The sequence below is a fragment of the Pollicipes pollicipes genome, unplaced genomic scaffold, assembly GCF_011947565.3.
Source record: "Pollicipes pollicipes isolate AB1234 unplaced genomic scaffold, Ppol_2.1 Scaffold_4295;HRSCAF=5057_pilon_pilon_pilon, whole genome shotgun sequence".
Lineage (NCBI taxonomy): Eukaryota > Metazoa > Arthropoda > Thecostraca > Pollicipedomorpha > Pollicipedidae > Pollicipes > Pollicipes pollicipes.
The window spans coordinates 6,841,399-6,867,198 of record NW_023596461.1 but is presented as its reverse complement, the minus strand read 5'-3'; the positions used below and the strand labels follow the sequence as shown (position 1 = coordinate 6,867,198).

The window sequence follows — 25,800 nt, the reverse complement described above, 5'->3', positions numbered from 1 at the left end:
GATTTTTGTCCTGTATCCTGTCAGCGTACTCACGCAACTTCCTTAAAGTTGTAGCGATGTGCCGAAACCACATCCTGACTCGTCGGTCCTTTCACCACCACAAATGATGGGTTCATCGCAGTCTGGGCGGCTGTGGTAGTTACTGGTAGTTGCCGCGCTCATTTGTGACGTCATTTACGCCAGAGCTACCATATTCAAGAAGTAAGGGGGGCCTGTGTATCTCTTTCCTTGAATGCCACTTTTGTTTTCGTTATATTCGTGGTATTCGGAGCGTCGTTGCGTTTGTGTGGTGATTGGGCACGTAGGCACTGTGTCGTTGATATGTGCGTCAAGGCGTATCTAAGGATTACAAGGGATTGTTTTCCCCGTATTATTTAGGTTTTTAATCAAGTGGCTCATTTTCTTTTGAGGTAAGGACACCCGTATCTGGCTGATTGCCAGTGGGAAAGTATGGCGCGTAAAACGTCCAATCATCCTATGCAAGTTCAAATCAGGCTGGGTTAAGTTTAAAACGGAGACGAAACGCGACTGATGCAGACTGAAAACATTGTGTTCCAGCGCTTGTTGTGAGGTATTTTTCACAAGTGTTGCTGGGGGCATTTACTTGTGACGTTCTAAAATATGTACAACAATCGTTATTTATACGTATGTCGCAAATTGTATTTTGTGCAAAATTTCACCAGTATTTTTTATGTATTTTTACTTTGGATTGTAATGCATGTTGTATGAGTGCATTCATCTCATATATCCCAGCAGAAAATTCCTTTTCAGCTGGCATATGCTTACCTTGAAAAGGATAAGCACATTTTTGCTTATTCCCAGCTGTTTTATTATCATAGCTCTATTTTTATCCTGCAACCTTTGATGTACTTAAGATATGCTGTAAGTAAGTGTATGATACATATTTTGATCTATGCCCATATTTACTATATATTAACTGTGGTGAAATGTCAAGTTAACAACAAGTCAGATACTGGTCTGTCAGCTCATTTTGTTTCCACTCAGTGCCAAATAAAAGCTCAGTGTGGTGAAGAAAGATTGTGGTGTTCTGAAAACTGTTGAAATGAGTATGCTGATATTATCAACCAGAACATACTTGATCAATGGAAGGCAAGTGTTTCATTTAGTATCTGACAGACCTTTTTCAATATGTTGCAGTCCTTTTCAGTACACTATAGAAGAAAATGGTAGCATGTATGCTAAGTGGATTGTGTCATCCAGTTCAGATGCGTAGTGATGAACTATGCACGGATGTGCTGTTTTTGATCATGTCCTATTGCCAGTTTCTCATTAACCATACTTCAGTTTAGCAAGCTTACTTCATTGGCCCATCCTATTTGGTGTTCAGTCTCTTAGATGTGGCAGAGTCATGCACACATTCATGCTATTGAGAGCCACATATCCTGGGTATGTCAGGCTAGTATAATGCAATAGAGGAGTGGAATATTTCTCATGCAGCATGTCACCCATTACAGGGTGAGCTTGCCTTGTGGAACACATTCCTTCAAATATTCAAGTTAAGGTACAGTCTACAAGCAGGCTTTTTCCTAATGCCCATGTGGAGCATGACATTGAAAGGACATTATTCCCTTCTCTTCAACATTGCAAGCTGTGCAGTTTGGTCATTAACATGGTCATGTTCAAACAGGTGATCCACTGATCTGTGAGAGAGCAGATGATTACAGCATTGTAATGCCACCTTATGATTGTGGTTTTGCCTGAACAAATGTGTAGGAGAGGTGGTGCATTTGCTGTAAGAGGTTGTTAGGTAAATATGTTAGTTCACAGCAGATGCCATGAGTCAGAAATTAGCAGCAGCCTGAGAGTTGGGATGATCAGAATACTACTGGTTTGCCTTGCTAGCTTATTGTTTCATTCACCTTTGTGAGACTGATTTTAGATCTCATGTATCCCATGCAAGTACAAAGGGCATGGGAAAGAGCAACAGTGGGATATGAGGATCTAGAGTGGGTGTCAGTTTCTAAAGAACAGGCATGAAACAATGATGGATGATAGTGTTAGGGGATGTGTCAGTCACCAAGATTTATCTGATATTTTTAATATGACCATGAGACTTATACTCTTAACCAACATAAACAACCCAGTCTTTGTGTGTCTTGAGAAATATGCCAGGCAGCCCAGTGCTGTGCAACAATGGCTGATGTGCGATGGGCTGTAAACAGTGTTCCAGACAGCGTTAGCATTTCAGCGAGCTGACATTAGTTTCTGTCACTTTTTCACCAAATGTTTCCCTTTGGTCAAAGCAGCAAAAATAACATGTTGGTAAAGCAGCATGATCAAAATATGAAGTCTTTCTGCTGGTTTTGGTGCACTGATTAGTACCTAAACTTGTACCAGAAGGTTGCTGTATATGGCTAGTATAATGTATAACTGCCATTTTTAAAACAAGCTGCAGTATATTGTTGCTCAGTCAAAGTATGGGACATTATCCTGCATTTCCTAGAACTATAACATGCTATACAGACATGAAAGAAAATGGACACATTTAGGTCTGTTCAAGTCAACAGGCATTAACTGATGCTTTCAGTTTTATACATTAGTGTATGGAAATGTCTTAGTACAGACTGATGCTGCAGCATGCTGTTATGATTTGCATATGGCTTTGATACAAGACTTTCCAAGCCCACAGGGAGACTGCTATGAAAGTCTAATTACACATATTACCCCATGTTTTCCAATGGCATCAAAGGGCAGTCAACTGGATCATGGGCTCTTCTGGATGGTGAAAGTAAAAAATTTGCATTTTTCATGTGCTGTCATGGAAAATCAGTTTTTCTGCCACAAAACAATATGCTTGATCCTCACTGGCATGTCACAGTACTTTTGCTCAAATGATGAAGCATTCCATAATCAAAACTTGCTTTGCCAATTAGTGGCCAACACAGAACAGTCAGCCTGATAATGTGTCTGGCTGTGACAAGTCAGAAACTGAAGTTGTGTGCTAAAGCAAACATTGTAATTGATTGACAATGGCAGCATTCCATTTGTGGTCTTAAATGGTGTAGAAACAAGTGACAGGTTCTGTTTGTTTTAGTGCCGGTGTCTGCTGGTTTGTTTGCCTGCTTTGGGTTAAAGTTGCCATTAAATGCCCAGTCTTGGAGTTCCATCCCTGACCATCCTGTTTCAACCATGCTTGCAATTAAGTTAAACCATATCGCAAGACCACATGAGATTTTTTGTGTTGTTTTAGTGGTGCAAATGACAGTTTGTTCCATGCATCTTCCTTGCAATTGATAATATCTTGAATTTTTGCAGGCCAACCCTTGTTTGTACTGTTGCGTCTGGGATCACATGCTCCAAACACACAGCTTCCTTGAACCATATTAGCTACACAACCATCTGGCACCCACCACCCACTCACAGGCAAGGCCCGGCAGACCCGGCCCAGTCACTACATTGGCACACCTGCCGTGGGGCTGTGTGTGGTGCCCACTGTGTTACCCACCAGATTTGCCAGGCGGGAGGGAGTGCAGACCAAGTATGGGGGGGGGGGGGGGGAGGAGCATTCCTTTAGGTGTTCTTAAACACTTACAATAGTTTTACCAATGCTTAATGTGGCATGATAACACTACCAACATTTAACAATAAAGTTGATTTTGCTACTTTGTTCTATGTCAATGGCCTACAGCCTGTTTTGTGGCACTTCAGTTTCTGTCAGTTATTGCCACCTGTAGCCTCTGTCAACCAGTTTGAACCAGTAAAAACTGCTGGCAGAAGTTGTTTCAGCCAGCTGCTGCTAATTCTGGTTTTAGATGCAGAATTGTAAGAAGCATTGCCACACAACTTATTATGTTAAAACCCACAGCCAGGAGATATGAACACAGAGGAGTTAATTAACATCTGACTGGGAGCCATGTAATGCAACATGGAAGTTCCTGGAAAACAATTTTGTGACAATGAAAACAATGTGAAAACAAAGTGGCTGCAATGAACACATAAGTCAAGGTTATCAGCAAGGCTGTACCATGAAAAAGATTGCAGTTCAGCCTTTTCAAGACAAGGAGATATTAATTACAATGCACTCTACAAGGAAATGATTGGGAGTGTATTAGATGTTTGTAACAATGCCTTGGCATGCCTGTTCTCACAAGGAGGACTAGGGTATGCTTACCTTCAACAAGGTTTCTTATATTCCTGCTTTGAACACACTAGCCTGAAGCACTGGATGCAGTTGTTTGTGCTGTTAACACCCACTTTTTCCTTGTGCGATGCATCCATCAAACAGCCATGCCATGAAGACAGGTTTACTTCTATAATAATTGTACCCTGGAAGGATCAGATGATAAAACAGAGTACCCAACCAGATGCAGTGTCATTTAGCTCAGCTAGTGCAGGGATGTTTTGGCAGGAATCCTGTGGCCACTTCCATCAAATGATGGTTTGTCTCCATCAGCCCATCAATTTGGACCTGTCAAGGTGCCAGCATTGGCAGGTATTCTTAAAAATATCACTAGTTTGCTGCTTAAGTTTTGGTGTGTTTACTATTTTGGTTATGCAATTAATGGCTAATGGTCTGGTATCATTTGGGGTCTTATGGAATGATTTCCATGAGTTATTTGGTGAATGTGTAAAGCAAAGTGTTGTGCTCAATTGCATGCATGCTGCTCTTGCATTGCAGTTGGGTTACAGGCATTTGTATTCAGCATTGAGCACACAGTAGCGTAAAACCTGTCCAGTTGGGTGTGGAACATGTAAATGTGAATTCATTCCACCCGACCTTTCACTCGAGCCCGAGGCTATGAGATGCTGTGTCGGCTGCTCAGGGGCTCGGTGACGTTTTTCCTATCCTGGACAAGCAAAGGAGCAACAGGCACTGAAACCCAGGTCAGGTGTGCCACAGCATGACAAAAATATAGACTTCCTGTCCTCTGGCTGGTGGAACACCAACACACTGTGTCTCGGATCTGTGTGGGTATTGACGTTGACTTCTGTTGTCCAGGAGAGTCGGGCCTGAGGCGCAGCTGGCAAGATGCCGCCATCTTCAGGGGAACTATGGGGCTACAGCTTCATGCCAGCCAACAGTACAGTGTACTGTCTCTTACCAACTGGCATACTGGTACCCCTGGAGGCAAGGCGCGACAAGCCTCTGTACAAGCTGAAAGGTACGTCGTGCATTCATGATTTTAATTTCTTGAGTGTTATCATCATTGATGGGTGCCAGGGTTCCCTTTCTTTTTTACGTTTTTGCATCGCCCAGGCTTTTGTTCATGAAGCTTTTGAATTTCACTTCTCGCAGAATGTATGATATGTGGCCCAAAAGCAGCTAGAGAAGTGTTGTACTGGCATTTGTGTGCAGTGCAGTCAGCCATATTGAACCGCAGCACGCCTGGCCACACCACGTGCTGACCTGACGCCCGCCCCGTGCAGATGACCTGTGGAAGCTGGCCAAGAACCAGCAGGAGTACCCATTTGGTCACCTGCTGGGGGAGCCGGGCCAGTACATCTTCCAGGGCGTGACGCAGGACGGCGTGCGCGAGGACTTCTACGACGAGACACGCCGCCTGTGTGACCTGCGCCTGCACGAGCCGTACCTGCAGGTGCGCGAGCCGCACGGCAACAAGGACGAGAAGATGTTCAACCAGTACCTCAGTGAGTCGACCGTGCTGCAGGGGCGGGCCGGCGCGGAGGACGCAGGGGCCAGGTCACCTCGAGTCAAATCACATGACCCTTAAACGTAATCTCAGAGCATGCTTCGGTAGTGCAGGGCCGAAATGACGCTGAGTCCCAAGCTTCTGTCGTTTTAAAGATGAGTAAATGAATGGCATGTCTAATGCAGGCTCGTCATATACACCCAAGATGGTGTGTCACATTCTGTGATGCAATAGCAACAAGTCCATGTATTCAAGAAATACGGGCTCGGTTGACATGATTTGAGTTCGTCTTTGAGTTTGTTTTGCTATACGTGACAACAAGTAAAGCTGAGGGCGTTTGTGAATTTATAAAGTAAGAAACTGACGGGAATACAGCATCCTCTTGCTGTGAATTCTAGATAACTATGCATTAAGAGCCAAATCACAAGCTTTTTCCAGAACACAACCATTGTGACTAAACATGCTCATAGGGTGATACTACGCTCTTCATGTTTTTGTTTTATGTGTCCAAATAAATCCCCAGCGGATGAGTGGTTTTAAATTTTGACACTAAATCTTCGGCTTTCATGCATTTTACAACGTTAGGATCGTCCGTTGGCCCAGTATGCAATGGAGGCACCCAGGCACATCTTGGTTGCAGTCTAAGCCATCCATGAGCGCCATATCTCTGCACTCACCAGTGGCTGAAATGTGCGCTGCGCAACGTACCATCCCTGTCACAGACACGCCTCTGAGTTCACGCGATCAGGTGGGAGGCGTCTGAGCCTGCTGCTCTCACTCGCGTGCGTCAGATCTCGGGTGCTGCTTAAAAGGTGGTTAAGCTGAAGCGTCGCTGGACCAGCCTGTTGAAGCTGATGTGTCCGATCACCCGACCGCCGTCCACGGACCCAACCGAGTGGGCCGTGACTTGGCGTCCCTTGGCACTCGCTGCCTGGACTCCCGCACGCTAGCGCGCCGCCGTCCGTCCGCAGGTGCGTGCATCGGCATACAGGTGCGCGACCTGGACGAGATGCGCGAGCCGGAAGTGGTCGAGTTCCGGCTGGGCATGGTGCGGCTCTGCGAGCAGGCCATCGCGCAACGCGAGCAGAGCGACGAGACGCGCCTGCAGTTCATGCACCCGCCCGACCTCGACTCGACGCCAGAGCTAGCGCCCAATCTGCTCGACAAGCTCACCAAGAGCAGTAAGACGAGTAGGTGGCAGTCTTCGCACGGCGCCTGTCTCTCCGTGCCTCTCTCTCTCTCTCTCTCTCTCCGTCTCCTGTGGACGCGGTTGTGCGCCCCCGCTCCACGCCGCGGCTATGTTTGGCTGTCGCTCCGCGCGGCCTGTATCGTGCTCTGTGTCGCGCGCGCGTGCCCGCGCCCGTGTATCCGTTTGAGACGCGGCCGCGTGTCGCGCCCGGCGCGAGGTGCTGGCGGGTGGCGGTGAAGGCGGGTGAACACTGGGGCGGCTGGCGGGCCCCGAGTGTGGCACGGAGTTTGGGCCGTGGCTGCCGAGTTGGAGATGGCTGCTGCCTGTTATTGAGCGCGGGCGTAGACTGTGGATTGGGTCCGGCACATGGGAGACGCTGGCGAAGACATGAAGCGTCTTGCGTCTTGAGCAGAAGTGCTGCCGGTGGACACCTGAAGCTGTACAAGCTTATATTCCTCAGTGTGTCTATGTTTCCAAGTGTGGATAAGGTGTTCCGGCTACCATTAGGAAATCGTTGTTATCGTAAAATTTTGCTTTTGTAGCGTTTTTGCGCCGCGACATAGGGACTGACTTGCGATGACGCGGTGATGGTATCGCTGATGGAACCAGTTTTTGTCGCATGTCAGTATGCATGTACTTAGGGGGTCAGTATGTCAACGTGTGGCGCCGTTTCTGCTCTGTTTATGTCATCACTTGACGCCCATGGTGTCGACCGCATGGCGGTGTTTGGCCTGCACGCGTGGTGGGATCGAGTCGCCTTCTGGTGGAGTGCATATCACCATGTCGATCAGCCATTCCTGGCAAGCCCCTCGCATGAGCCCATGAGTCCTGAAATCATTTGAGCTGAAATGGAGGCCCGATCGACATACCGTGCATTCACACAAACTCATCGGGCGTTGGACGTCATGGGCAGCTTGTGCGCCTGGCGCTCTGCTGCTGCTGACCGGCCTCGGCGCCGTTTTGTGAGCGAGACGTGACTGGGGCGCCGTCGTGCTGTGCGCGGCCCCTGCCGCGCCGCGCGCGGGCCCGCTCTGACGGCGCGCCGCTCCCGCAGACGCCATCACGCTCGACGTGTTCGTGTCGGGGGTCGACATCCAGACCACGCCGCTGACCGTCAGCGGCGACCTCTACCCGGAGGGCCTGGTGGAGGAGGTGAGGCCGCGCGTCGGCCGTCCGAGGCACGGCCGCTGGCGGCGGACGATCGGCGCCCGTCGGACTGGCTCGCGGGTGTGATCTGGCCAGGGTGTTGGCCCTGTCCTGGGGAAGGGGGAAGGGGAAGTGGTCGGCTTTGAGATGCCCTGGACAGCGGAGATGTGTGTGTGCCGATACCGTAGTCAGCGGGGGTACTTCTTCAGCCCACCGTTACTGCGATGGGATGTGCAGAAGAAGGCCGTGCGCGGAGGTCACTCAGTGATGACATGGTACAGACTATTCTGGCCAAATGTTTGAACGCGTCGTGTTGCGCCAAATGCCGGAGAGGGCCTGTCTTCTAATCACATTCCCAGCTGGGTCAAGTCTAGCGGAGGCTGCGATTGACCTGTCAGTGGCGCCGCAGCATCCCAGCGGGCGCATCTGATCAGCCCGAGTGGGTGCAGCCATGGCAGCGGGCGCGGCTGCGCGCGGCGCTCGAGGCCTGGGCCGCCACGCCCCGCACCTCTGAGCCACCGGCCGACCTGAGCCCACGGCTGACCTGAGCCTGCCGCTGACCTGAGCCCATGGCTGACCTGAGCCCCTGACCTGAGCCCACAGCTGACCTGAGCCCGCCGCTGACCTGAGCCCAAAGCTGACCTGAGCCCACAGCTGACCCGAGCCCAAGGCTGACCTGAGCCCACAGCTGACCTGAGCCCACGGCTGACCTGAGCCCACAGCTGACCTGAGCCCACAGCTGACCTGAGCCCATGGCTGACCTGAGCCCACAGCTGACGTGAGCCCACAGCTGACCTGAACCCACAGCTGACGTGAGCCCACAGCTGGCCTGAGCCCACAGCTGGCCTGAGCCCACAGCTGACCCAGTCATGCGGCTTGCAGGTGTGGCGGCGCACCTACAACCAGACGTACCGTATGACCGACTCTAAGAGCCTGCAGTCGGCGCGCGCACAGCGCGACAAGTACCTGCTCAAGGTCACTGGGAGGGAGCTCTACTTCACCGCCATGAAACCGCTCTCGCAGTACCGGGTGAGTGCCGGTCCGCCGTCTCGCTGTGTGCCGGGGTGATGTACCGCTGTGTACCGGGCCGGTGTACCGCTGTGTACCGGGCCGGTGTACCGCTGTGTACCGGGCCGGTGTGCCGCTGTGTACCGGGCCAGTGTACCGCTGTGTACCGGGCCGGTGTGCCGCTGTGTACCGGGCCGGTGTACCGCCGTGTACCGGGCCGGTGTACCGCCGTGTACTGGGCCGGTGTACCGCTGTGTACCGCTGTGTACCGGGCCGGTGTGCCGCTGTGTACCGGGCCGGTGTACCGCTGTGTACCGGGCCGGTGTACCGCTGTGTACCGGGCCGGTGTGCCGCTGTGTACCGGGCCGGTGTGCCGCTGTGTACCGGGCCGGTGCACCGCTGTGTAACGGGCTGGTGTACCGTTATGTACCGGGCTGATGTACCGCCGAGTACCGAGCCGATGTGCCGCTGTGTACCGGGCCGGTGTGCCGCTGTGTACAAGGCTGGTGTACCGCTGTGCGCCGGGCCCGTGTTGAACGTCTTGTCGCGTGCGGTGACGGTCTGGCGTGTCGCTGTCTGTTCCCACGCCTTCGGGTGCTTGTCCGTGCAAGGCAGACACAGGCAACTCCAACTCACAGGGTAATCTAGATCAGGCTAGTCTAGAGTCTAGCTAATCTAGCTAATCTAGCTAACCTGGCTAATCTAGCCAATCAGGCTAATCTAGAGTGGAAATCATGATGCGGAGATTCAGGGCTAGGATACTTCCTTCCCAAGCAGTCCGTTATTTTGTATATCTCCTCGCGTGTACGGGGTCGAGTAAAAAGGAATTTGTTGCATGCTGGCATTAACGTCTTTGGGCAAAATTGGCTTTACTTAGCTTTCGTTGTTTTGTTTATCAACAACTGGCTTCACTTAATTTGTGTATCAAGTAAGTTTTGTTTTTTTCATGCTTTTCAGGTGCATGGCTTGGCTTAAGTAACTTCAGCAAGCTTGAGTATAAAGCGTATTTCATGAGCGTTGAAAAACTGCAAATTTGGCCTGCCATCTGTCTCAAGAGATTTACTCCTCAGGCTGCTAATTTGCCGGTTCACAGCTGGCAGCGTTGAGATCACGTGGCAGGCCTGCATGCTTCGGGAGCATTAATCCTTTCTTTACCACTGCCTCTATCCCAAAACATTCAGCAAGGTCATGGGTGTAACTACTGGTGTGGAGGGGGGGGGGGGGGGGAAACGTGTGATGTGATGAAATGTGATAAAAAAGCACTAAGGGCTCGGAAAATTTTCCACCTCGCGATACGCACCAGCCAACCACTTCGCATCCTCTCATCCCGTGAAGTTAATGGCACTTGAACAGCCTTACAGTGCCCCTGGTTTTAAAGTTCTGGATGTATATTTGCAGGATTGGAATAGAGTTAAGATTTCAAGTTTCATTAATAACTGAATGTGAATAATTGATTGAAACACTGAAAAGCATATTTTAAATCGTACGATCATTTGGGGAGTTTCATCACCACGGCCGTAATTCAAGCATTGAAGTGATTATATTAGGTACTTTTTTGGTCAGCGTTTTCCTTCCATGAACTGAAATAGGGATATGGGTATAGGTTTGTATTCCCTCAAAATCAGTTACAGATCCCGTGCTTTTTTACGTATCAGTGTTAGTTCAAGACTTAAATGTAAGGATTTGATTCAGATTGGTTTTCTCCAAAAATATGTAAAATTCGGCTCAAAATCCCAACTTAAATCCCTGTATGGTAGGATTTGAATCACAAAATGTTGTGAATCCTCAGCTCTAACAAACCTTCCTAGTCCACACTGATGCATACCCCTTTGGACACAAAATGTAACGCCTCGGGATTTTAAAACCCGATGCAAATATATCTCCGTGAAATTCTTCAGCAACGGATTTCTCAGTAACACAGACAAAAGCTATTTGTCCTGCGCAACGTTATACTCGGTCTCATCAAATCTAGACGAACTTCTTTTGTTTCGTGATTTCCCATCAGATAATGTTGGGCAGGGATGTCACTTTGGATATTCTCTGGGGAGGCTCAGCCCCCCTCCCCCCCCCCCCCCCTCCCCCGCTGCCCAACGCCGACTTAAGCCCGCTCGGTGCTCATCTGGGCATCAACTCCCCACTCATAGGATATGAGCGAAGAGGGATTATTGAGTCGGTGAAATGCAGCAGGTGTCTGAGCTGCCGGCTGACTAGGTACCTAAACACGTCGCTAGCAATATCGTCTCATCGCACATATGTCATTATCACGATTGCATGGGCTTCCAATGCATTGTCATTCCTGGACATGAAAATGAGTTGGAAGCCGACGATTTTTTACATCGGGGACGCAATTCAAGATGACCGAAATCCGGGGAAATAAGGATTAGGGGTGGGTTAGGTCAACTTGCCTCAGGCCTCCCCCTAACCCATCGTTGAAAGCGATTCCTGCTGTGGGTCTAGCAGGTCTGAGCGTCGATTGCCATCCAGTGCCGAAACAACCGACGCTTCTTCGTAAGATGTGTCACGAAGTCCTCAACCATGTAGGCCTGTACATAAAACACCGACCGAAACGTACGTGCGGTGATCCCTATGCGCCCCCTCATCCTCCACCTCGCGGGTTTTAATCCCTCCACTCACCCCCGGCGTCCAGACACTGCCCATCATCATGGGGCATGGGTTCCACGCCTCATCCTTGTCCACCACATTCGGTTTCACATGAGCCGGCGAAACCGGGGCTGATGCGCAGCAGCCTTGATCATTAACTGCTTTCTTAAGCAGTTTTTCCGAACAGATGGGCAATTTATTGAAGCGCCCGGCAATTTATCTGTCGCCGCCCAACGCCATGTTAAAGCCAACCTCGCGCCGGAGAGCCCGGAGAGTGGAGATGTCTCCGATGCCACCCCGAGAAAGGCGAAAAATGCTTGCGCAAAGCGTGGCCGAGTGTGAAGGTTCCCTCGAAATGTCCCTGGGGACGTCTCCGGCCGGACGCCGGTGCCCGGAGACGCACTTGTAGACAAGGTTGGCGCGCAGCGGGCGTTTTATAAAGATTTTATCTCAACCTTTGGAATGGATGGATCTCTGGGATCAGAGCAAACGCCCAGCAGCGCTTGTGTGAGCCCGGACTCCTGCCTTCCGATCGTACCACTCCAGTTCAACGGCAGAGTTTGGTGGCGAAAGTTGAACGGGCTGCAGTGCTCAGCACGGTCCGTCCCGTCCTCTGACGTCACCTGGCCTAAAGCGCGGCCGCTGCCACTGACCGCGGGACATCCCAGTAAAAGGCAAATGGCGAGCGCTTAAAGCAACCCGAACCCGCCCCACTACGAGTGGGTGGATCGGAAGGAAGGCGCTCTACCCAACTGAACCAACGGGGTGGACATATAATGTCTTGGCGAGTTAATGCATATATAATGTCTTGCAGTGAGTACACTGGAAATGAAGCTCCTTTTAGAAGGTTTTGCGATTAGAGTGTGGGTGATGATAGTTGGAGCGTCGTGGATGGGCGTTAGGAAGAAAATCGTTTGAGATGGCTGAAATTGAAGTGAAATAAAGAAGTTACCTGACGTGTGTGTGTGTCTGGTACCTCTTGCATAATGAAGATCACGATAATATGGCCTGTACACGAAGACCCTCGTGGTTACGCCCTCCCTGGTATGAAATCCCGAATACAAATATCAGGTTTGAATTCCCCGACAAAGTGCCAATATAGGATGCTGGTAAGTCTCATGATGTTTTGAGGTCGGCCACGCATACCTTTTACTTCTTCTGAGTTATGAATATGCACTTTTTCACGATCCTACACCACGTGGCATGTAACCCCTCCCTATGTGACCTGAAACCCCTCCCTATGTGCCCTGTGACCCCTCCCTATGTGACCTGAAACCCCTCCCTATGTGACCTGTAACCCCTCGCTATGTGACCTGTAACCCCTTTCTATGTGGCATGTTACTGCTCCCTATGTGACCTGCAACCCATTCTCGTGTGACCTGTTACACCTCCGTATGTGATCTGTAACCACTCCCTATGTGACCTGTAACCACTCCCTGTGTGACCTGTAACCTCTCCCTGTGTGACCTGTAACCACTCCCTGTGTGACCTGTAACCTCTCCCTGTGTGACCTGTAACCACTCCCTGTGTGACCTGTAACCTCTCCCTGTGTGACCTGTAACCACTCCCTGTGTGACCTGTAACCACTCCCTGTGTGACCTGTAACCTCTCCCTGTGTGACCTGTAACCACTCCCGGCCTGCAGTACATCCGGACGTGTATCGCCAAGGACGAGACGCCGCATCTGGCGATGATGTCGCGGCGCGCCATCTGCAAGGCCATCCCCACCAGCAACCACCTGGAGCCCATGTACGCGCGCCGCGCCGCCGCCCAGGAGGCCACCGCCGCCGTGCGCGAGCCCATCAACCTCTACAACATCAGCGACCCCTTCCTCATGACCGTGTGCGGCGTGCAGTACCTCAACGTGTCGGACGTGGACCGGGTGAGTGTCGGACGCCGGGCGTGGGGTGCGGTGCGCGGCGCGTGCTGGCCTCCGTGGCGGGAGGGCTGCTGTATGGCCGCGTCTCGCCGTGTGCCCTCAGGCCACTGTCTGCGCCGGATGCCGATGTTGGGTGGTGAGCGGCCGAGCGTCTGAGTGGGTGTGTGTTGTGCCCCACTCTTCAGCTGCCGGCGCGAAGAAATGAGCTGGTCTTTGAATGGTCATTTAAACTCATCCGATGCTCTGTGTGTACACTGATTGGTATTTCTCTTCTGGGATTGTGGCTGTTGTCGTGCGTTTAACTCTCAGGGTTGCGCGCTGGTCGCCCAGGTGGATCAGTAATCCGGCGCATGCATAAGTCGTGTGTCGGTTCACCTTTCTCCCCCGTCCTCGCTGCGTCCAATTGAAGCACCGCCCACGCGGGGGCCGACGCCAACACCTTTTCTGCCCCCGCCCCGTTCCCGGATCTGCACCCGCTCCGCCCTACCCCGCCTCGCCGCTGCTCCACCTCACCCCGCCCCTGCTCCCTCCCACCCCACCCCAGCCCACCCCACCCCACCTCCGTCTCGCCCCGCCCCGCACCCCGCCCCATCCTACCTTGCTCTGCCCTGCCTTGCCCTGCCCTACCCTGCCCTGTCCTGCCCTGCCCTGCCCTGCCCTGCCCTGCCCTGCCCTGCCTGACCGGGTGCGATGATGCCGCCGCAGTTTTACGTGAGCGTGGGCCTGTTTCTGGGCGCCACGGCGCTCTGCGACCTGGAGGAGACGCCATGCGTCAGCGGCGACCGCGTGCCCCGCTGGAACACCACCATCACGTTCGAGACGCTCGTGCAGGACCTGCCGCTGTCGTCGCGCCTCTGCATGGGCGTGGTCGGCGTCTCCAAACGGAAGAAGAAGGAGGTCAGGACGCGCGGGACAGCGCTGCTCGAGGCCGGGTTGGCCCGGGCGCGGACGGGTGGCTGAGTGGAGCGGCGAGATGGCCTGCCTTTGACCGAGGGGGTCACTGATGACCCGGTGGTACTATGGCCGCACGAGCAGCTGGTACTCGTGTCTGAGGGTGTAGTTTGTGGGTGTATGTGTTTTATGCTGGTGCCTGATGTTCAAGCGAATGATGCCATCCCGTTCTGTGGGGTAGCTGCTGCTGGGGCCGTTTGCTTGTTCCATGCCTGTCCGTTTCCTGCTGACACGTTACGCCCTGCCGCAGGAGCAATTCACGCTCGGATGGTGTAACCTGGCGCTGTTTGACTACCGGCGGCAGCTGCTGTCGGGCAAGAAAAAACTCCAGCTGTGGCCCGTGCCCAAGGGTCAGAACGAGAAGCTGTTTCCGCTGGAGGCCGTCGGTGAGCGCTGTGTGAGCGGTGTCGCATGACACAGAACAGGCCAGCGCCCGTAAGACGAGGCCATCCGAGTCGAGATGGCGGCTGCCCCGTCCCTTACCAATATTCCGGCACTATCACTCTTCCTCACCGGGCGATCCGTGATGTGACATTTCGTCGTCAGTCTGACGTGCTGGAGCGGGCGCCCTGCGTATCTGTCGGGGATGACGCGGCGAGTGACGTCGGTCAGCTCTGGGCGACCTTTCACGGCTCTGTTTCTTCCGTTGACTGCATTCACGCCAGCGGCACAATGGCGCCCTGACGTTCGGCACGCTTCCGCCCCGCCGCCGTGCCGTGCTCCGTCGCCCGCCACGCCGGCTTCGTCGCATGACCGCGCCGCCGGTGCCGCGCAGGCCCGAACCCCGTGCAGGACTCGAACGCCGCCTGGCTGGAGGTGGAGCTGCCCACTTACCCGAAGCCGGTGGAGTTCCCCGCCGACGAGTGCGTGCACGAGCTGGGCGCGCTGGCCGACGCGCCCTCGCCGGCCGAACAGAAGGTGGGTCGCCGGCAGAGCGGGCTGCCAGCTCGCTGGCTTGGCGCGCGCGCGCACGGCCCAGGCGGCCGCTGCGTCGCGCAGCGGCCGCCTCGCTCGGGCGGGACCGCGCCGCGGCGGCCACGCCGACGGTGGAGGTGTCGCGACTGATCTCGTGTTCCTCACCGACTGTACCCTGACGCCGCCCTCCGGCCGCGCGGCGGATAACGGTGGAAGTGTCACAGCGTGTCCCGTGTCCTCCCCCTGACTGTATCCTGACACCGCCTCCGGCCGCGCGGCAGATAACGGTGGAAGTGTCACAGCGTGTCCCGTGTCCTCCCCCTGACTGTATCCTGACACCGCCTCCGGCCGCGCGGCAGATAACGGTGGAGGTGTCACAGCGTGTTCCCGTGTCCTCCCCCTGACTGTATCCTGACACCGCCTCCGGCCGCGCGGCAGATAACGGTGGAGGTGTCACAGCGTGTCCCGTGTCCTCCCCCTGACTGTATCCTGACACCGCCTCCGGCCGCGCGGCAGATAACGGTGGAGGTGTCACAGCGTGTCCCGTGTCCTCCCCCTGACTGTATCCTGACACCGCCTCCGGCCGCGCGGCAGATCACGGTGGGGGTGTCACAGCGTGTCCCGTGTCCTCCCCCTGACTGTATCCTGACAACCGCCTCTGACCGCGCGGCAGATCACGGTGGAGGTGTCGCAGCGGATCCGCGAGGGTGGCCTGCCGGGACCCGCTCTCCGACATCACGGTGCAGGACGGCCGGCCTGCTCTGGACGTACCGGCGCTACTGCCGCGCCCACATGCCGCACGCCGTGCCGAAGCTGCTCGACGCCGTCAAGTGGGACTCGCGCAAGGACGTGGCCCAGGTGAGGCTGACGGGGCCGAGAGGCCGGGGCGCCGTCACAGGACGGGCAGAGCGGTGGTTGCAGGCTTAGCAGCCGAGCCAGGGAGCCGTAGTGCCCTGTGCCGCCTGGCCAGGCGTTGCTGGGGTAGGCGTGCCAGCTGGGCTGCCATCGATGGATAGGCTGATGGCTGTGGCGGGCGGAGGGCGGGTGTGGGCCGCCTGACGGCAGCTCCGGGCTCGCGCTAGGAGCTCGGCGCTGCCAGCTCCCGTGGCGCAGGCTCCCAGGGGTCTGGCGCGCTGTGTTTGCAACCCCTTGTGCGAGGTGACCTGGTGAGAGCGGTGACTCACGGCGTGTTTGCGGCGGTCAGTTCTACCTGCTGCTGCGGGACTGGCCGTGCGTGGACGTGGAGGTGGCGCTGGAGCTCCTCGGCTGCAAGCACCGGGACCAGAAGGTGCGCGAGTTCGCCGTCCGCTGTCTCAACAAGGTGCTCACCGATGACAAACTGTCTCAGGTAAGGGCGCTCAGCCGTGCGACAACCGCAGGGATTCGGCACCGATTAAAGCAGTATCCAGTGCAGTTGCAGTATCTAGTGACAGCGCATCGGCTGGCCGTGTCGGTGTGTCATGGCGGTGCGTCGTGTTGTGACAAAGGCATTGCAATGCAAAACCTGTTCATGCCTTGGTATCGACTAGAAGGTTAACGTAAAAAGCACCGTTAGGGTAGAGTGCTTCAAATGTTTAAGCCAACTCAGCATGCCATGTCAGTTGCTCTTGTTTTTTCAGTTGTTTCGTCGCTCTCCTACAGTTGTCCCTATCGTTGTCAACTTGTTCATGCTGGTGCAGATGCGTGTATTTATCTGCCATGAGCCCAAATCGCCACAGGCCGACATTGTGCCGGCTTGTGGAAACAAGTGGTACGTAATTGCCATGTGCCCCATACTGGGCGTATCCGCCCCCGCGGAGGGTGTAGACCGCACCAGTCTGTTGTTGACTGTTGTCAGACTCAGACAGACTCAGACTCAGTCAGACTGTTGATGCCACCCCGGCCAAGCTGGGACAGTTCGGAGTGCCCCCCGTCGGCCGGCACGTGGCGGTGGTGCGGCGCCGCTGCCCGGGCCGCCTCCCCTGGCCGGTCGGCTCAGGCGGGTGGTGTGCGCGTGCCGCCAGTACCTGATCCAGCTGGTGCACACGCTGCGACACGAGATGCACCTGGACAACGCCCTGACGCGCTTCATTCTGGAGCGGGCGCTGCGCAACAAGAACATCGGCCACTTCCTGTTCTGGCACCTCAGGTGGGGCGCGGGCCGGCCGCGCTGCGGCGCCGTATGGAAGGGGCGCCCTGGGAGTTGGAGGTGCGGTAGTGGTGTCGGTTGGGAGAGGCGCGCTGGGGGGCTGGGGGTGCGGCAGTGGCGTCGGGGGGGAGAGGCGCCCTGGGGGCTGGGGGTGCGGCAGTGCGCCGGGTGGGAGAGGCGCCCTGGGGGCTGGGGGTGCGGCAGTGCGCCGGGTGGGAGAGGCGCCTGGGGGCTGGGGGTGCGGCAGTGCGCCGGGTGGGAGAGGCGCCCTGGGGGCTGGAGGTGCGGCAGTGCGCCGGGTGGGAGAGGCGCGCTGGGGGCTGGGGGTGCGGCAGTGCGCCGGGTGGGAGAGGCGCCCTGGGGGCTGGGGGTGCGGCAGTGCGCCGGGTGGGAGAGGCGCCCTGGGGGGCTGGGGGTGCGGCAGTGGCGCCGGGTGGGAAGAGGCGCCCTGGGGGCTGGAGGTGCGGCAGTGCGCCGGGTGGGAGAGGCGCGCTGGGGGCTGGGGGTGCGGTAGTGGCGTCGGTTGGGAGAGGGCGCGGCTGGGGGCTGACGGTGCGGTACTGGTGCCGGGCGAGAGAGGCGCGCTGGGAACCGAAGGTGCGTTAGTGGCGCCGGTTGGGAGAGGCGCCCTGGGGGCTGGAGGTACGGTAGTGGCGCGTGATGACGTCGTGAAGCGCACCATCACATCGCCTGTGTTCCCACGCCGCGCTGTGTGCCTCTGGAGTGACGAGGTGACGGTGGTGGAAACGGCGGCTCGTGGCTATTAATTAAGGTTACCTCTCGTTCAGGTGTGGCGCATAGACAGCTGTTGCCCGCGTCCTGACCCAGTCGGGGCTGAACAAACAGCGGTTTGGTGGTCCATCGTGTGGAGAGCAGAATTGTGGCTTAACAAAATGAGTGTGTGGGGGGGGGGACCGATTGTGTAGTGATAAACGCGTCTGCGTTAACCGCTGCCGGACTGAACAGTGAAAGATGACTCACCCTGCAAATACTCGCAACAAACGGGGTTCTCCCCAGATCTGGCCCACATCCCTCCCTAAGTTGGGGGGGGGGGGGGGGGGGGCTAGAGGCAAAGTTGGGAGGGGTTCAGCCCCCCCCCCCCTCCAACTAAAAAGGAAACTACGCCCCTAGTGACGATAGTCGCCCCCCCCCCGCTCGGGCAGACTGTGGATTGGTCGGCTGTCGGTGACGTCACTGGCTCCGCCCGTCAGGTCGGAGCGGCAGTCGGCCAGCTCCAATCAGCGGTTTGATCTGTTGCTGGAGGCTTACTGCCGCGGTCTGGGCCAGGAGCACATCAAGGCGCTCAACAAGAAGGTCCAGTGCCTGGAGAAGATCTCCATTCTGACGCAGAGTCTCAAGGATCGAAAGGACGAAGCGCCCAAGGTGAGGCCAACGATGCGTTGTCTTCCACGGCAAAGGCTTGCTTATTTCATATATGTTCAAGCATTGTGTCTGGGCCACCTTTCAACTTCTTGTTTTTGGGATGTATGTCTCGGTAGCATGGTATACTGCGCAGGATTATAGCCTAACACTGCTGATTATCAGTCCCCGCTCCAGGCATGGTTTTGTCAACGACCCTGACTGCAGATGCGCGCTCTCGGCTGTGCGCCGCCGTGGCCTTCCGACAGGCGGGACTCCCGTCGTATGTGAGCGTCTGGGACTGTGCGTGTGCCGGGAGCGGCCGCTGACACGCGGGACCCCTTCCGTAGTATGCCAGCGTCTGGGACTGACCCGTGTGTCAGCAGCGGCCACTGACACGCGGGGCCCCTTCCGTAGTATGCCAGCGTCTGGACTGACCGTGTGTCAGCAGCGGCCACTGACACGCGGGGCCCCTTCCGTGGTATTCCAGCGTCCGGGGCCGACCGCGTGTCAGCAGCGGCCTCTGACACGTGGGGCCCCTTCCGTCGTAAGTAAGCGTCCAGGACTGACCGTGTGTCCGGAGTGGCCTCTGACACGCGGGGCCCCTTCCGTCGTATTGCCAGCGTCCGGGGTTGGCCGCCGTGTCGGGAGCGGCCTCTGACAGGCGGGACCCCTCCCGTCGTATGTGAGCGTCCGGGGCTGACCGCGTGTCAGGGGTGGCCTCTGACACGCGGGACCCCTTCCGTCGTATGTGAGCGTCCGGGGCTGACCACGTGCCGGGACCGTGGCAGGAGCGGCATAAGTACCTGTGCGAGCGGGTCAAGCAGAGCGACTACCTGGAGAGTCTGCAGAACATTCCGTCTCCGCTGTCGCCTCAGGTGCTGCTCGGCGAGATCCTGGTAGGTGCCTCGCCCCCGCCGCGCAGCTCACCAGCCGCGCCACTGTTGCGAACACGTCCTGTCGCATGCGGCTCGTTCGGACATGCCGTTGAATGCGTGCAGTGCATCCACGCGGTCTAGAGTCGGTGGACGCTCTCGTCGTGGCGTGATTGGCCCGGTCATCAATCACCGCCCGGCACGGGTGTCAGGACGCTGACGCTGCGGCGGCCATCAGGCCTGCCGCGCTTGGGCTCTCTGCCGGGGCCTGTCACTGCTCCCTCACAGGGACGGGTTCGCCGGCGGCGGCGACGCGGCGTCTGCGCCGATCCCGCACGCTTAGACGCGGCTACATCGTCGCTGTCCGTAGTCACGGCTTGTGGTCTGGCGGGAACGGCTCACCAGGGGATGTGGTGTCATTGCCACGGCCGCGGGCGTGTGGGCGCGACGCGGCCGGCGATTTTCCCCCGCTTTAGTTGACGTCAGGTAATGGGGGTGCCAGTGGTCGCAGCATCTTGCTGGCGTCGAGGGCCCCTTCGACCTTTTGTTTCAGTGGAGCGCCACGGACGTTATGTCAAACCAGCGCGGATTTAAATGCAACATTGTCGAGCCCCTCCCCCGTCTTGACAAAGTCTCTACACAACTCTCGGCGGCGGCACACACGTCCGTCCGTCTGACCTGGCCGACGCCCCTGCGCCCGCCAGGTGGACGAGTCGCGGATCATGGACTCGGCGCGGCGGCCGCTCTGGCTCATGTGGACGAACCCGGACGAGACGGTGCGCTACATCGGGGACTCGCTGGAGCGCAACCGCGTCGAGAAGAACGCCATCATCTTCAAGAACGGAGACGGTGCGTCGGGGCGGCGACGAGGCGATCGGCGCAGCGGGATGTTGTGGGGGAAAAGGAAGGGCTGTCTCTCCTATTTGCTCCTCCGCCTCTGTACATGCCGAGCGAAGGGTGTCTCGGGAGAAAAGTCCCTGCTGTGGCTCGTTCGGCTGGGAGTAATGTCTGTCAGGCAGGCTGTCTAGCCAAGTACCCTTGGGAGCGTCGTTGTGGCGGTGTGCGGCTGTGCGTGACCGCGCCGCGAGCCGTGAGCTGAAGGCGCCGGGTGACGGGCGCGCGCCCTCGCTCGCCGCAGCAGACCTGCGCCAGGACAAGCTGACGCTTGCAGGTGATCAAGATCATGGACCACACCTGGGACCAGGAGGGGCTCGACCTGCGCATGATGCCCTACAGCTGCCTGCCACGGGCAGCATGGTTGAGTCAGCTGGGCGCCCAGTCGTGCGGCTGGAAGAGGACGCCGGCGTCGCAACGGCGCCAGCTGGGAATGGTTGCAGGTTAAAAGGAGCCAGTCTCCAGGTGTTGTTACGGAGCGTCCGCGATGACGTCTACCTCTAAATCAGCCCTTGGCTTGCTTAGGAATGTGCGCGTCGCCTGTAACGTCGGGTGTATCATGAAGCCCTGCGTGGATCCATGCCGGTTATCGAAGACTGCTCTGGCTGGTGGTGCTACGTATGCCGGTGCCTCGAAGTCCCTCCGTCAAGCCGTCCGCCATTCTTCGGAATGGGTGGCTATCACCCGTCCGGCGTCGTCTGTTGAAACGTCACGTGGTGTGTGATTGGTCTTCGGGTCGCTGCCTCTTTCTCGCCGTGTCTGTGAGCTGCTCGCCCGCACCGCCCCCCCCCCCCCCTCCCATCCCCCGTCCATGCTCCAGTGTTGTCTGACCCCTCCTTCTCGCCCGGCGGGACGCCACCCATCAGCCGCTGACCCCCCCCACCCCCCCCTTTCCCCCGTCAGATGGGCATGATCGAGGTCGTACGCAATGCCAAGACGGTGTACCGGATACAGCGGGAGGCGAGCAAGCTGGCCGCCATCCAGGTGGACTCGACGCAGCTGCACAAGTGGATCCGCGACCGCAACCCGGGCCGGCTGTACGACGCCGCCGTCGACACGTTCACGCGCTTCGTGCGCCGGCTACTGCGTGGCCACGTTCGTGCTGGGCATCGGCGACCGCCACCCGGACAACATCATGGTCAACCACCAGGGCCAGGTGGGGCCGAGTGGGGCTGGCCGTTCGGGACGGTCAGGCGCGTGGTCGGGTGCTGGCCGTCGGGAAGTACACCAAAAGTGGGCCAGCTGCCAGGGGAGAGCAGACGACAGCTGTCGGAAATCGACCCCGGAGACGATGGCTGGGTGAAAGAGGAGGGCGGGACGGCCGTCAGGCAGACCGAGGGGGCGAGCTGGGATTGGTGGCGCCACCATTGTCGTCGGGTGCTGGGCTGTGTTAAGGTAGCGGTTGTTCTTATGATTGTTCGTTCACTCGCATCCCGATTTGGGGACAGGAGGGAGTGGATGACACGAGCTGATAAATGGCAGGTTAAAGTGATTGAAGGACTAATCTGTGGCGAGGCGGTAATGGCGGGTGTGGCCAAAGAATATGCGATTAAAGTAATGCTATGCTTGTATGCTGGAGCCGTGTATCGCGAGAGGGAACACGTGATGTGTCCTTCCCAAACCATTCCTGGATGTGGGCCACGCGCGAGCTGGCAAACACAATTAATTTCGCATTATTCTTTGCCAGTATGCACTGAGCACCAAATTGCCCGTTATGCCGTGCCCCCCTTCCGTCTCGTCCCACATAAGATTGTGCCTCCCCGGGCCGTGCTGCGCGCGCGTGCCTCGGCGCCCTGCCGTCGTCACAGCGGGCCCGGCACCTCCTTCAGATCTTCCACATCGACTTCGGCCACTTTCTGGGCCACTTCAAGAAGAAGTTCGGCATCAGCCGCGAGCGCGTGCCGTTCGTGCTGACGGAACGACTTCTTGCGTGTGATCGCGCGCGGCGCCGACAACCCCAAGAAGAGCAAGGCCTTCCAGGAGTAAGTGTCGCGGGGCCCGGCGCCGCCCCGGTGACTTGGTGACCGCGACCTGTTGCGGGGACCGGCAGCGGGAGAGCCTGTGCTGGATGGCGTACGTGTGTTTGTGTGCGTGCGCGCGTGTAAGTGCGTGACGGAACGAGAGCGTGTGACTGCGGTATCGTTATCACCAGGTGGCGCGCTGGGGTCCGATGCCGGTCGTGTGGTCGTCAAATCCCTATTGAGTAAACCCCAGAGCACGCCGGCTTCCCCCAAGCCCCAACAGATGTCGCGCGAGCTGCGCGTTGCCCTGCGGCGGCGGCGGCCGGTGGTGACTGTGCTGTGGCCGACAGTTTCCAGAAGCTGTGTGGCAAGGCGTACCTGGCGCTCCGCAAGCACAGTCACCTCTTCATCACGCTCTTCACCATGATGCTGTCCACGGGCATCACCGAGCTACAGGTGCGGCTGTGAACCGCTCCCGCGCCGGTATCCGAAGGTTGCCTCTGTTAACGGTTATTTAGGAGTCGTTTGTTGTAAAGTTTTGAGTATTGCAGTTTGGTGCAAATTTGTGACCGTTTTTGGACGAGGGGGCCAGGCTGCGCGTGTTAATGATAGGCTGCTGTATTATTCATCTATGTATCACCTGTAATACATTTTTGCGTGCCGGCCATCAAATCTGAAGTGTAGATTCAATTTGGGATTGTTGAAGTGGGTAATTCAGCCGTGCCAATTCAGCAATTTGTGGGTTGCGCCATTTAGAAATCCGGGAAGATTGTAATTTGGCAGGGACCACATGCTGTCTGGGTTTGCCAACGGCCTGAAGACATGGTTAGGGAAGTTTGTTTCTGTCATCAGGGAATGCTTATAAATGACTGCTCCGGCGTCCTGCCATGTAGAAGACCCTGCGTCTGTGCGGATCCCGGTCAGGAAACCCCATGTCCATATATGTATATATATATATATATATATATTATATATATTATATACCAGAAGTCTATATCGGTCTGGAGGCCCCTGCCTGTACTGATCCCGGTCAGTTGGTCCCGTGTCTGTACTGATCCCGGTTAAGGAGGTCCCGTGTCTGTACTGATCCGGTTAGGAGGTCCCGTGTCTGTACTTATTCCGCTCAGTTATCTCGTCAGGGGCCACCGTGTCTACTGATCTACTGGTCAATGACTTGGTGCTGTCAGCTCCGGATTACCACTCAGAGACCGATGCTGGCGGCATGTCTCTGCGATGTCAGCACTGTGTCCCTCATCTCCTCGCCTTCGATGACGCTGCCGCTGCGTCTCATCATCATCCCCGGCTGTTGATATCACACCGCGCGCGTCATCCTATCTGTTTTGCGGCATTCGTGGGGAGAGTACGCACCGGCCCGCCCGTCGTCCATGCTGGCTGATACCTTCGCCGAGTCTGAAGTCGCTGCTCTGATGCCACTACCGGGTTTGTCTTTCCCCGGCACACGAACAGCCGGGGTCGGGCATTCCATGACCTACCCATGTGCCGTGAAAGCGTACATGAACTCTGATCTCAGAAATACTTGGCCGTAAAAGTGTGTTCGCCCTGCCCATTTTGGGGACGTTCCCGCGTCCCCGGTCATACCCGACCTGTCCGCGTGGCCACCGTGTGCGTCTCACTGTCACCGCCGCCGCCGCCAGTGCGCCGACGACGTCAACTACCCTCCGGAAGACGCTGCAGGTGGAGGTGGGCGAGGAGCAGGCGCTCGAGTACTTCCAGAACCAGTTCAGCGAGGCGTACGGCGGCGCGTGGACCACCAAGCTCGACTGGTTCTTCCACTCGGTGAAGCACATGTAGCGCGTCGGCCGCGTGGACGGTGTGCCTTCCGGCGGCGGCCCCCGCTCTCCGGCCGGGAGCGTGCCGGCGTGCATTTAGCAATACGGCGTACGCGCTCGCGGCGGCGCGGCCGCCCTCGCCGCCGGCGCTATTTATTGGTAGCTGCGGCGGATAGTCATGGCAGCGTGCGAGTCGGGAGCGAGTGCGCGCGCGAGAGAGAACCCGAGAGAAGAGCGCGCGAGCGAGTCCGAGAGAGCGCGTTCGACTGTTGGAGCAGGAGCGAGCGCGCGTGGCGGTCGTTTTAGGGCCGCGGTCGGGCGGTCTGCCGCGCGCCGGTCCGTGGGGACGGCGCGCCGGCCGGCTCGCCTTCGGCGGTCGTCTGTTTTACCGTGTATTGGGGGCCGCCGGCGCCGTTCGGTCGGGTCGGGCGGCGCCCTCGTGCGCGCGCGCGCTGGGCGGCGTCATCACTCCACTGGCGCTGGTGCGCCCAGCCTCTCACAGTGCAAACGGGCCGGCCGGCCCGCGCGGTCGGCCCGCCGAATACATTGTAGTGCCGGACCGGCGGTGTGTGACTGCTGGGAGGCGGCGGCGCGGCGCCGAGCGACGCGCCTCTGGTGACGGCCGGCCGGGACTGAGCGGCCAGCCAGCCGTCGGCTGCCGTCGGCGGACCTACGCACACAGAGACACGCACGAGGCGCAGCGGGATGATGCGGCCACGGCCACGTGAGCTTGGGTCACAGCGGTCACGATGCGCTTGGGGATTGCACTGCCATTGAGCTCTCCTGGAGGGCATGGATCTTGTCGTAACGCTGCTGAGGTAGGGCCCGTGTTTGCAGTTGGAATAAGACCACTGCTTGTAATCGAATGGTCGAAAGTCGGCGCCGCCACTGGATGAAAATCAGTGTCATCAAGTATCGCACTCGTGCTCATTCGCTGGGCTAACCCCAAATTCCCGAAAGGCTTCGGACGACGTTTGTTTCTGGTGACGATCGTACGTGATGACCCTGGTGGCGTGGATTGTGTTTGTGCTCTCTAGACCGCAGCTGGGCGCGTGCCGGCAACACGCAGCCGGGCGGTGTAGCGTCCCACGCCAGCGCGGGTCACGCATGAGGCCACGAGTGTCGTGACCCCAGCGAACACTCGGCGTTGCCCTGCGGGCGCGGCTCTGACGCCGTGACGCGTCGGCCGTGTTCGTCGATGCTAATGGGACAAGCCGTCCGGCCTCTGACGCCAGCCGTCCGGTCTCTGACACGGCACGTCAGTCGGCACAGCGGGAGCCGTCCGGGTTGTTTTGTCTTGCGTTGTCCCGGCGGTCGGCAGCGCACAAAGCGCCGGCCTGGGGAGGCGCCGCCGCTGCGCGCAGCTCGCGCCTGCGCACTGTAGCGTCGCTTCACACCGTTGATTCTTACTAAGCACGTATTTTGTGATGATTAGGAGTATCTTTTCATTACTATTACTATTATTTTAATTTTCTTGACCAACTGGTTAAAAC

At 57.1% G+C, this 25,800-nt stretch overlaps 1 pseudogene; it reads left to right on the top strand.

The window, feature by feature from the left end:
* The first annotated feature begins 281 nt into the window (after positions 1–281).
* On the top strand, positions 282–24,356 carry LOC119096606 (phosphatidylinositol 4,5-bisphosphate 3-kinase catalytic subunit alpha isoform-like; annotated as a pseudogene).
* Positions 24,357–25,800: the final 1,444 nt, after the last annotated feature.